The sequence below is a fragment of the Pituophis catenifer genome, unplaced genomic scaffold, assembly GCF_029215685.1.
Source record: "Pituophis catenifer annectens isolate HBS135680 unplaced genomic scaffold, rPitCat1.0.hap2 SCAF_14, whole genome shotgun sequence".
In the NCBI taxonomy this organism is placed as follows: Eukaryota; Metazoa; Chordata; class Lepidosauria; order Squamata; family Colubridae; genus Pituophis; species Pituophis catenifer.
Window position 1 is genome coordinate 7,549,327 of NW_027256894.1, and position 13,303 is coordinate 7,562,629.

Below are 13,303 nucleotides of genomic sequence, written 5' to 3' on the forward strand. Positions count from 1 at the left end.
CCCCCCACCCCCACCTCATCCCTGCGCTCGCAGCCTCGGACGGGCGCTTTGTCCGCAGCCTCGCCGGAGCCAGGCGCCGCACCCACCCACCCACCCACCTAGCCCCCCAGCCCCGCTGCTGCTGCTTCGGCCTCCGGTGGCGGCTCCGGGAGGTGGTGGCGGTGGGGGGGAGTGAACCGCCCGCCGCCCGGAGCCAATGGCTTCTTCGCTGGCGCCGGCTTGCTCGCTCGCCTTCCTCCTCCTGCTGCTGGTCCTGGGAGCAGGTAAGCGCCACCGCCCCGGGGCGGATGGGTGGGAAGGGCGAGGCGCGAGGGGGGGGGGGGTCGGGGAAGCCGGGGCCTCTTTCATCCGCCCGAGCCTTGCTTTGAACTTGTGGATTTGGCTCAGGGAAGGTTTTCTTTCTTTCTTTCTTTCTTTCTTTCTTTCTTTCTTTCTTTCTTTCTTTCTTTCTTTCTTTCTTTCTTTCTTTCTTTCTTTCTTTCTTTCTTTCTCGCTCTTTTCCTCTCTCCTTCCTTCCTTCCCTCCCTCCTTGCTTCTTTCCTTCCTTCCTTCCCTCCTCTCACCCTTTCTTCCTCCTCCCTCCCTCCCTCTCTTACTCTCTCCTTTCACCCCTTTCCTTGCTTCCTTCGCTTCTTTCCCCTGTTCCCGTCCGTTCCCTCTTTCCTTCCTTCCTTCCCTCCGTTCGTTCGTTCATTCCTCTCTTGCTCTCCCCTTTCACGCCTCTTTCCTTGCTTCCTTCGCCTGTCTCTTCCCTCTTTCCTTCCTTCCTTCCCTCGCTCCCTCCTTCCCTCTCTTGCTCTTCCCTTCTACACCTCCTTCCTTCCTTCCGTTCGTTCTTTTATCCCTCTCTTGCTCTCCCCTTTCACGCCTCTTTCCTTGCTTCCTTCACCTGTCTCTTTCCTCTTTCCTTCCTTCCTTCCCTCGCTCCCTCCTTCCCTCTCTTGCTCTTCCCTTCTACACCTCCTTCCTTCCTTCCATTCGTTCTTTCATCCCTCTCTTGCTCTCCCCTTACATACCTCTTTCCTTGCTTCCTTTGCCCATCTCTTCTCTCTTCCCTTCCTTCATTCTTCCTCCCTTCCCTCCCTCCCTTCTTCCATCCCTCTCTTGCTCTCCCCTTCTCTCCTTCCCTTCCTCCCTTCCTCTCTTGCTCTCCCCTTCTCCCCTTCCTTCCTTCCTCCCTTCCCTCCTTCCCTCCCTCATCCCTCTCTTGCTCTCCCCTTCCTTCCTTCCTCCCTTCCCTCCTTCCCTCCCTCATCCCTCTCTTGCTCTCCCCTTCCTTCCTTCCTTCCTTCCTTCCCTCCCTCCCTCCCTCCCTCCCTCCCTCCTTCCTTCCTTCCTTCCTTCCTTCCTTCCTTCCTTCCTTCCTTCCTTCCTTCCTTCCCTAGCTCTTTCTCGCCTTTCTTCCCTCCCTTCCAGATTGGGGGCACCCACTCAGCCCCCCGCTCCGCAGCCTTCCCGACTGGTGCCCTGCTTTTCTCCCCCGCTCCTTTCCCGCTCCTCGCTGCTGGCTGCCGGGTTTGGGATCCCCCTCCCCTCCCCTCGCTAGAAAGCACATGGTTCTGTCAACAAGGCCTCTTCCAAGGAGGGAAAAGTGCCAAGGAGCCGTAAATAAGCCGCGTTCCGCGCTCCGCTTGGGCGCAGCCGGGAGGCTGGGCGCGCGTTGCAGGCGGGCGCTTCGCGGGGCTCTGTCCTTTCCCTCGCCGGCCGCTCCTGCTTCTTTCCCCCGGACGAGTTCACACAATCCGCTTAACCCAGGTCCTGAAATAGCCCAAGATTGCCCCGCTTGGCGTAACGCGGGAAAGCGTGAAATTAAGCCCCTGCGATGGCGATTTAGGCTAAGCTGCAAAACCAGCCAAGCTTAACGCGCAGGAAAGTTCGCCCGTGGCGTGACTGCAGCTGCCAGGTTTGCAGTGGGGAGTCCCGGAAAGCCTTCCTGGGCAAGTCAGAATTGGGGCAGGGCCCAACCTGGCCCAGATGTTTCCTCTGAGGCAGCTGGCAAGCAGATGCACCAGGACCAGCTCGGCCCCAGCCACGGAGCCCGAGATCTCCTCCCTTTGGACAAAGCGGAGCTCCGTGAGGCTGCTGCGGCTTCTCCTTGGGTTGTAAACCGCCCTGTGATGGTGGCATGGCCTTAGTGTTTTTGCCAGTCCCTCCCAGCCTCTTGTCCCAAAGGTGCTTTTTCCAAAAGCCAGCTGGATTTTCTTGTTTTTTTTTCTTTGAAAATGTTTCTCTTTTCAGCCAAGAAGCTTGTTCAGAACTGAAGAAGCTTCTTGGATGAGAAGTGAAACATTTTCAAAGAAAGGAAAACAAAAAAACCCCAAACAAACAAGAAAATCCAGTTGCCTTTGGGAGGGGGAATTTACTTTGGGACAACCGTGACTTGGCTGATTGAGAATCTCCATAGATATTCTCCCATCCTCTTCTCTTCTTGGGACCATCAGTAGCCCTGAGCATGATAAGAATTCCTCTCCCCTCCTCTCCTCTTCTCTCTTCTTCCCTCCCCTCCTCTCCCCTTCCCTTCCCTTCTCTCTTCTTCCCTCCCCTCCTCTCCCCTTCCCTTCCCTTCTCTCTTCTTCCCTCCCCTCCCCTCCTCTCCTCTCTTCTTCTCCTCCTCTCCCCTCCCCTTCCCTCCCCTTCTGTCTTCTTCCCTCCCCTCCCCTCCTCTCCTCTCTTCTTCCCCTCCTCTCCCCTCCCCTCCCCTTCCCTCCCCTTCTGTCTTCTTCCCTCCCCTCCTCTCCTCTCTTCTTCCCCTCTTCTCCCCTCCCCTTCCCTCCCCTTCTCTTCTCTCTTCTTCCCTCCCCTCCTCTCCTCTCTTCTTCCCCTCCTCTCCCCTCTCCTCCCCTCCCTTCTCTTCTCTTCTCTTCTCTTCCCTTCTCATCTCATCTCTTCTCTCTTCTTCCCTCCCCTCATCTCCTCTTCTCTTCCCTTCCCCTCCCTTCCCCTCCCTTCTCTTCTCTTCTCATCTTATCTCGTCTCTTCTCTCTTCTTCCCTCCCCTCCTCTCCTCTTCTCTTCCCTTCCCCCTTCCCTTCTCTTCTCTTCTCTCTTCTTCCTTCCCCTCCTCTTCCCCTCCCCTCCCTTCCCCTCCCCACCCCTCCCCTCCCTTCTCTTCTCTTCCCTCTTCTTCCCTCCCCCCTCCGCTCCCCCCTCCTCTCTTCTTCCCTCCCCTCCCCTTATCTCTCTCTTTCTCTTTTTCTCATACCTTGGTCACTTAAAGTTTATCGTGGAGTACAAAAAAAAAAATATCTAGACATTCCTGTAAATCCAGGAGATCCGACTCACACTCTTGCCTTTTACAACAAATCAAGGAAACCGATCCAGTGGGGCAAATCTCAGTGGGCTGGCTATAGAACTTGGTTTCTTTAGGAAATGGGTGGAATCGGCTCTCCTCCGAAGGCCGATGAATTAGATTTTCCAATTCATGCTTTAGATAAGAAAAAGAGTGATTAATGGCACCCCTCGCTTGTCCTTTGGGTAATGGTGAATTAATTAATCCAGAATAAAAGGACACGAGGAGGAGGAGGAGGTGCAGGCACGCATGCGTGTAAGGAAACGGCTATTGGTTGTGATGGCCAAAGGGGGGGAGGGCCATTCTCCCCCTCTCATCCCCTCTAGCCAGCTTTTTTTTTTTTTTTTTTTTTTTGAGGCATCTGGGTGGCTTCTGTTGAAAACAGGATGGTGGAGAGCACAGATTGTGTCTTGGTTTTGCAAGAGATCTTTATGGTTGAACAGTGCAGAATTTGGCAAGAAGATTGATGGAGAGACTACATCTTACTGGGGGTGGGGGAAAATATTCTAATCAAGTGGACTTTATTTTTTTAAAAAGTCACTATTTTCTAAGGATATTTTTGGATGTGTGGACGTTTAGTTTTAGGCTTTGTACCCCGTTTCCCCGAAAATAAGACCCAACCAGAAAATAAGTCCTAGCATGGTTTTTCAGGATGCTCGTAATATAAGCCCTACCACAAAAATAAGCCCCAGTTAAGATCATCAGCAGACAGAGGCGTTTAGTACTGTATTTCCCCCAAAATAAGGTCCAACCAGAAAATAAGTCCTAGCATGGTTTTTCAGGATGCTTGTAATATAAGCCGCACTCCAAAAATAATCCCCACTTAAGATTGTCAGCCAGATGGTGCATTTTGTACCGTATTTTCCCCCAAAATAAGACCTAACCAGAAAATAAGCCCTAATGCGTCTTTTGGAGCAAAAATTAATATAAGACCTGATCTTATTTTCGGGAAAACATGGTATATATCTCGATGAGTGGCCTGAACATTCAGTCAAATGGTGGGTTTTTAATTGTTTGTGCCTGGAGTTTGTGAGCTGCATACCTCATTGTGCTGAGAGGCACTCTTTTTCTGCATGATTAATTTGGGTTGTTACTTTATACAGGTAGTCCTCGACTTGTGACCATAATTGAGCCCAAAAATTATGTTGCTAAGTGAGACAAATGAGTTTTGCCCCATTTTACGACCTTTCTTGCCACAGTTGTTAAGCGAGTCATTTCAGTTGTTAAGTTAGGAACATGGTTGTTAAGTGAATCTGGCTTCACCGTTGACTTTGCTTGTCAAAAGGTCACAAAAGGGGATCACATGGCCCCGGGACACTGCAACCATCATAAATATGAATCATATGCCAAGTACAGGTAGTCCTCAACTTATGACCACAATTGAGCCAAAAGATTTATGTTGTTAAGTGTGAAATTTGTTAAGTGAGTTTTGCCCCATTTTACGACTTTCCTCGCCACATTTGTTAAGTGAATCACTGCAGTCGTTAAATCAGCAACACGGTTGTTAAGTGAATCTGGATCCTCCCATTGACTTTGCTTGTCAGAAGGTCGTAAAAGAGGATCACGTGACCCAGGGACACTGCAACCGTCATAAATGTGAGTCATCAAGCATCTGAATGTAAATCACGTGGCCCTGGGGATGCTGCAATGGTCATAAGTATGAAAAATGGTTATAAGTCGCTCTTTTTCAAAGCCTTTGTAACTTTGAACCAGGGTTGAAATCCAGCAGGTTCTGACAGGTTCTGGAGAACCGGTAGCGGAAATTTTGAGTAGTTCGGAGAACCGGCAAATACCACCTCTGGCTGTCCCCAGAGTGGGGTGGGAATGGAGATTTTGCAATATCCTTCCCCCAGGAGTGGGGTGGGGATGGAGATTTTGCAGTATCCTTCCCCTGCCACGCCCACCAAGCCACACCAAGCCACCATGCCACACCACGCCCACCAAGCCACGTCCACAGAACCGGTAGTAAAAAAATTTGGATTTTACCCCTGCTTTGAACCGTCAGTAAACGGTCAGTAAACTGTTGTAAGGCGAAGACTACCTGGTATCTAAAAAGATGCTGCCTTTTGGGGGAGTGATTCGATCACAACCAAGGTGCTTAGTCAGTGGTTCAGTCCTGCGAATCCATGCAATGAGTTTTATCCGATTTAATCTTTCGATTCTTAACCAGGGATTTATAAAAAAGCATCTCGGGCGAACATAATTTGGCAGAGGCGAAAAGACAAAAGCTGCAAATTATGTCTTGCTCAGCTGAAAATAAAACGGCTAAATTCAGTTTGAGTCTTTGCCGCCGGCCGGCCGTTAAGCCGGTGAACGTGTGAAAGTGGTGGAATCGTAAGTAGCGACGCTAAGATAATTGGGTGAAATGATGGCTTAAACTCTCCCCGGGAAAGTAGAAATTGAAAAGCTGCATAGGGGATTACGATGTTTCCCCCTCTGATCCTTGAAAGTAATATGCTTTATTGCAGTGCTGGGAATTATTCGTGACAAATGTAAGAGCCCCCTTTTCCGACTCCGCCCACCGAAGCCCCCCCCCCAATACACACACACACATATACACACATACACACTGAACAGCGGAGAATTAAAAGGTTTTTCCTGGGAAACACGGAACAGAAAAGCTGGGTTGTTTTACAGCTGTTGGTTTGTTTATTTTTTGCTCTGCCAATCGTTGCCACTCTCCAGCTTCTAAATATGTCACCAATAAAGGTTTACGGCAACAGTAGAGCCCCAAATTTTTGTCCCACATCTGCCTATCCCAGATTTTTGGGGAAACAAGTGGACAAAAATGCCCAAATCCAGTCTAAAACACCTGGGCTGACTGTATGCTGAACCATTAAAAAAAAAAAAAAAGTAAGGAGTGCCATCTGTCAGAAATGGTATAGGGCCGTGATGGCAAACCTATGGCACGCGTGCCACAGGTGGCACGCAGCCCCCTGTATGGGGCACGCCAGCCATCGCCCCAGCCCAGCTCCACGCACATGCGCATACGCCTCCCACAAGCGAACTGGTCTTCGGGTCCCTGCCGCGCATGCACGGGGGGGGCACATGTGCGCGATGTGTATATGCATGCGCAGGAGGGTTGGGGCACATGCATGGGGGTGCAGGAGGCTTTCCAGGCCCAAAATGGGGCGCGGGGGGCCTCACATGGCACCCCCGTGCCCCGTTTTGCCTTTCAGGTTGGTGCAGGAGGCTTTCCAGTCCCAGCTTATTGTCCCCACAATCCGGCTCCTCATTTTACCTACCTCGGAAGGATGGAAGGCTGAGTCAACCTTGAGCCTGGTGAGATTTGAACTCGCAGTAATTGCAGGCAGCTGGTGTTACTTAACAGCACTTTAGTCTGCTGCGCCACCAAGGCAGTTACGACTTTTGCAGCCGTTTCCCCACCATCACGTGATCAAGATTCGGATGCTTGGCAACTGGCTCACGCTTATGACGTTGGCAGTGTCCCGGGTCATGTGATTCCCTTTTGCGACCTTCTGACCAGCAAACTCAACGGGGGGGGGAGCCAGATTCACTTAACAACTGGGTTAGTAACTTATCAACTGTGGTCGTAAAATGGAACACTTAACAGATGTCTCACTTGACAACCGACATTTTGGGATCAATGACGGTCGTAAGTCGAGGACTCCCTGTCATTCCTTCTCCTCCTCCTCCTCCTCCTGTTCTCCTTTGTTATTCAGCCAATGGCATCCGAGGAATGGCGATCAATATATCCAATACGCAGAGCTTAATTTTATAGACGTGAAGCTATTCTCGGGGGATTAAGAGCATCGGAGGAGCAAATGACCAGTTTGCCAGCTAGAACGGGCAGGATGCGGGTTTGAAAAGTTGTCCACTCTTCCACTCTTCTGATCATACAATAGTTGTGTTTGGCGAGCTATTTTTGTAAGTTTTCAGGAAAAAACAAAAAACTCCAACAGGTTCGCTACAATCTTATCTGTAATCACAGCAACAGCTAAGAGAAAAAGGACCAGCGAGGAAGATAGAAAAGAAGGGATTGATTCAGAGAGGCAGAGAAAAGAAAAATACAGTGACCTTATTAAGTGCAGATCAAAAGCCTCCTGGGAAATAAATAATTAAAAGGGGCCGGGTAGGTGATTTCAGCAAAATTAAATTCCTGAAGCTTGTACTTTTTTCCAACAAAGGTAGAAGGAGCATTTATGCTGGGTCCTGGTGAGGTATAAAGCGCTGCTAATAATTAGGCAATTCTGATGGGCCTGTCACGATGTCAGGGGAGATAATAGCATGCAATTAAGATGATTGAGTGGGACGCGGTGGGCCGGTGGCTCAGTGGCTAAGACGCTGAGCTTGTCGATCGAAAGGTCGGCAGTTCAGCGGTTCGAATCCCTAGTGCCGCGTAACGGGGTGAGCTCCCGTTCCTTGTCCCAGCTTCTGCCAACCTAGCAGTTTGAAAGCATGTGAAAAAAATGCAAGTAGAAAAATAGGGACCGCCTTTGGTGGGAAGGGAACAACGTTCCGTGCACCTTTGGCTTTTAGTCATGCCGGCCACATGACCACGGAGACGTCTTCGGACAGCGCTGGCTCTTTGGCTTTGAAACAGAGATGAGCCCCGCCCCCTAGAGTCGGGAACGACCAGCACATAGGCACGAGGGGAACTTTTACCTTTATCTAAATTGATTGAAATAATGTTGATTTCCCCCCCTTTCTCTCTCCCCCCCCTCTCTCTCCCTGACAAACTCTAATACCAGCTAGAACTGGTTTTAGAAAGAATAACAACAGAATAATAGAGTTGGAAGGGACCTTGGAGGTCTTCTAGTCCAACCCCCTGCTCCAGCAGGAGACCCTATACCACGGGTGTCAAACTCAAGGCCCTGGGGCCATATCTGGCTCATGGGGTGTTTAGATCTGGCCCACAGGGCTGCCCTGGAAACAGCGAAGGACCGGCCCACGGTCAACTTTGCCAACAAAAATGGAGCTCAGAAGGGTTGCGGGCTTGGGCCACCACAGGGCCCCCGACACGAGTGATCTTGAGTTAGCCACGCCCACATTGGCCATGGCCACCCCAGCCGCCTGAGGTCATACACAACCCTGATGCAGCCCTCAATAAAATCGAGTATAGGTGTCATAAATTGAGGCCAGGCCACTGAAATTAAGTGGGGCAATGGGAAGGATGCACTGCTCCAAGGAAGCATTTTGTAGGGGCTCTCCTCACCCACCTCTGCCCCAAATCTACTCATAATGCAAATTTCCATCTCAGTCTCTGATAAGTTTTCTCGGCAAACCTTACCTGCAGGTAGCTCTTGTCTTACGACCACAATTGAGCCCAAAATTTCTGTTACTAAGCGTGACAGTTAGTAAGGGAGTTTTTTTTCCCCATTTCACAACTTTTCTTGCCACCCTTGTTTTAAGGGAATCATTGCAATTGTTAAATGAATCTATGGCTTCCCCATGGACTTTGCGAGTTGTAAGGTCGCAAAAGGGGATCGCATGACCGAGGGACACTGCAACCGTCATAAATACGAGTCCTTTGCCAGTGTCTGAATTTTGATCACGTGAATAGAGGGATGCTGAAATGGCTGTGTGAAAAACAGTCAAAAGTCACTTTTTTCAATGCTATTATAACTTTGAACCAGAGGTGGGCTTCAGCAGGTTTTCACCAGTTCTGGAGAACCGGTAGTGGAAATTTTGAGTAGTTCGGAGAACCGGTAAATACCACCTCTGACTGGCCCTGCCCCCATCTATTCTCTGCCTCCCGAGTCCCAGTTGATTGGGAGGAAATGGGGATTTTGCAGTAACCTTCCCCTGGAGTGGGGAGGGAATGGAGATTTTACAGTATCCTTCCCCTGCCACACCCACCAAGCCATGCCATGCCACGCCCACCAAGCCATGTCACACCCACCAAGCCATGCCATGCCATGCCCACCAAGCCATGTCACACCCACCATGCCATGCCACGCCCACCAAGCCATGCCACGCCCACCAAGCCATGCCACGCCCACTAAGCCATGCCATGCCACGCCCACCAAGCCATGCCACGCCCACCAAGCCATGCCACACCCACCAAACCATGCCATGCCACACCCACCAAGCCACGCCCACAGAACCGGTAGTAAATTTTTTAAAATCCCACAACTGCTTTGAAGCAGTGGTGGGTTGCTATGGGTTCACCCCAGGTCAGGCAAACTGGTGGCGGCGGGACACTCCGCCCATGCGCAGAAGCAGTGCACGCATGCCCACAAGCAAACCAGTAGCGACGGATTTTGAAACCTGCCCCTGCTTTGAACAGTCATTAAACAAATGGTTATATGTTGAGTGCTACTTGTATAATTTTTTTTAAGGACAAGACTTTATTTTTGTTTTGGATTTTGTCCTCTGTTCCAGCATTGGGTTTCAGGCAAGTGCTTTCCCCACCCTGACGTAGTTCCAGCCTTGGAATTAAATGGTGTCATTTATATTTAAGTAGGGCCTCACTTTTTAAATTATTCAAAGGTTTTAGCTTTCATTAATTCCTCTGTCTATATAGGCTGAGTTTTGTTTTTTGATGTTGAACGGGATTGCTTTCCTTTAAACTGATGTAATAAGCCATTTTATCCTGCTCGGTTCTTCGTTTTCTTGCTTAAAATACAAGCTGGGTATCGTTTCGCCGATAAAAAAATATATATGTTGACACGATATATGAAATTCAAAACCTGGCTTTCTGCGCAGATTTTAAAAGGGCCAAGATTGGATCCGCTCTCATTTCTAATCTAAACAGCTGAGCAAAGAAGGAGATGGGTTTACTAGGGTGCAAGCAGCTCTTGAGTGAATGCTGAGGAGAAGGTGTCAAGAGTTCAGCCAGTTCTCCAGGATTTTGACCGATTATTTCCACATTCAAGCCCTGGCAGCCTTTGCAGATTCTCCCAGCCCGCCCAGGACTACTGTCTCTGCAGTGAGTTTCTGCAGCCTGCTGCCCTTCAGATAAATAGATAGATGGATGAATGGATGGGTGGATGGATGGATGGATGGATGGATGGATGGATGGATGGACGGACGGACGGATGGATGGATGGACAGATAGATGATAGACAGATGGACCGGACAGACAGACAGACTAGTTGGATAGAGATGGATGGATGGATGGATAGAGAGATAGATAGATTAGATAGATAGATGATAGATAGATAGATAGATAGATAGATAGATAGATAGATAGATGATAGACAGACAGACAGACAGACGGATGATAGATTGGATGGATGGAAGGACGGACAGACAGATAGATAGATGATAGAGAGACGATAGATTTGATGGATGGATGGATAGATAGATAGATAGATAGATAGATAGATAGATAGATGATAGATAGATAGATAGATAGATAGATAGATAGATAGATGATAGATAGACAGATAGATACCATAGATAGATAGATAGATAGATAGATAGATAGATGATAGATAGATAGATAGATAGATAGATAGATAGATAGATAGATAGATAGATAGATGATAGATAGACAGATAGATACGATAGATAGATAGATAGATAGATAGATAGATAGATAGATAGATAGATAGATAGAAAAATAGGATTAGATTTTTCCCCCAACTCTGACCTTTCTATTTGCAAAGGCTTGACCTGAGATTCCAGAAATGGTACAGAAGGAGGTTTTATCATAAGAAAGCTATTTACTGCTACTGTAAAGAGACTGGGATTCCCCTTATCTGACCTATCTACAGTGTGACTTGGGATCTTAAGAGAGCTGAATTTGTATTTTTTAGGCTTTGGCTCAATCTTTCTTATCTTGGCACCATCTGGAGGAGATCCAGCCCAGCTCCCCATCCCTGCCAACCGGGGTCACCGTAAATAACCCAACCTGATGGCTTCTTAAGAGAATTAGCTGACAAGTTAGGGTTGCTTCAGGGTGAACATGAGGACTTGGAGATTCTGCACTTCTGTGCCAGGGCTGGTGGCAGATGTCCAGGTCATAGATAAATCAGCTTGCTTTCTGACTTGCAAGAGTTTAACCAAGAAGAGAGTGAGAAGGATAATTCTTCTCCGAATTATTCTGGTAATTGAAGGAAGAACCTACACAAGGGAGTACAGGTAGTCCTCAGATTTCAACACAATTGAGCCCAAAATAGTTTCTCTCTCTCTCTCTCTCTCTCTCTCCCCACCCCTCTCTTGTATCTATCTATCTATCTGTAGAATACAATAGAGTAGAATAGAATAGAATAGAATAGAGTAGAGTAGAGTAGAGTGGAATGGAATGGAATGGAATGGAATGGAATGGAATGGAGAGGAGAGGAGAGGAGAGGAGAGGAGAGGAGAGGAGAGGAGGAGTGGAGTGGAGTGGAGTGGAGTGGAGTGGAGTGGAATGGAATGGAATGGAATGGAATGGAATGGAATGGAATGGAATGGAATGGAATGGATGGAATGGAATAGAGTAGAGCTAATGCTCCAAAGAATCCATCTTGCTCTTTCTTTCGTGACTTGACCTACTTTAAAGGGCTTACAGATGTTCCAATTTCCCATTTAATTTTATCATTTTATTTATGGCTATGAATGGAGCTGCAGTGCTTTCCGGTTTCCACGCCCTCCTCCTAAGTATCTTAAATATTAAGTGTGTCTCTGTGGTTAGGCTGCAGTATTGCAGGCAAACTCTGCCCCCTGCCAGCAGTTCGATCCTAACCAGCTCAAGGTTGACTCAGCCTTCCAGCCTTCTGAGGTTGGTATTAACATGAGGACCCAGATCGTTGGGGACAAGATGCAAATAATGCTGATGTTGTAAACCACCAAGGGGTCGCAAGGAAGGTAATAAATTGCGGCCAAAAAAAATAATAATCATTAATTACTGTCCTGCTTAGCAATAGGAATTTGGGGCTCAATTGTGGTTGTAAGTGGAGGATTATCTGTACAACAATTCTCTTAACGAAGACCAGTTGGTGATGAGAAAACTTGCACATAACTGGTGGGTGAAGAAATGCCCAAATATTTAAGAAATACTAAGGGCTGCAAGCCTGGCTGAATAATGAACTTGTTTCTGAATAAAATGTGTGTCGACACAACATGTCATCCTTTCAATGTTGCAATGTGTTTTGATTTGAAAGGTACCATCTTTGCCAATCCGAGATGTTTCCCCCACCCCAGGCGGTGGCTTAAGTAATATACAGCCAATAAGTGACTTATTAGGAAAATGAGTGGTGATTCTCAATTAATCATTTCATTGAATTGTTTCCATTTGCTAGAAGAGGAAGTGGAGCCAACTCAATTTCATTTCCTTCCTTCCTTCCTCCCTCCCTCCCTCCCTCCCTCCTTTCTTTCTTTCTTTCTTTCTTTCTTTCTTTCTTTCTTTCTTTCTTTCTTTCTTTCTTTCTTTCTTTCTATTCTAGTGGTTTGACCCGGAGCTGTTTTTCGGTTCTTTGGAGAGAATTTCAAGTCTTTTTTTTTTTTTTTTTAAAGTCAAACAGGGAAAGAATCCGTGTTTCTCATTCTAGCTTGTCTCTTTGTGATGTTTCAGGCTTATTCCGCTGGGTCTGAGTCGGCCTCTAATGCAAACATTCTTCTGACTTTCAAAAGTGGTTTTCCCACCCCACCGGAGGTGAGGTCAAAGGCCAAAGGTCTGCAGGGTTGCCTGCCCAGGAATGCTGTCTCTAACATTCCTCTTCCTATAATTTGGAGTGTCAAACAACCTGAATTGTTAAAGATCTGGAATCCGATAAGGCAGGATAATTGAGCCCAGAGCCATTCTCTTGATGGGTCGGGAGACCCCTTTCTTTTGACTTGCTGCTTAATTTGTTTGTTGGATTGACTTGTTGAATTTCTGGCCCACCCCACAATCAAGAGTTCAGAGGAGTCTTCTTAGCATGTCTTTCTCCAGTTTGTCGTCCTTTTTCCCCAAACAATCCCATGAGGTAGGCTGGATTGAGAGACAGTCACTGGCTCCAAGTCACCAGTTGAATTGTCATTCTGGTGGACTTGAACCTGGATCAGCCTTAGTTGAACACCATCATCGTTCCACCATCTACCTCTCACCGATGTAAGTTACAAAAGTAGGTTCTAGACTGGGGGT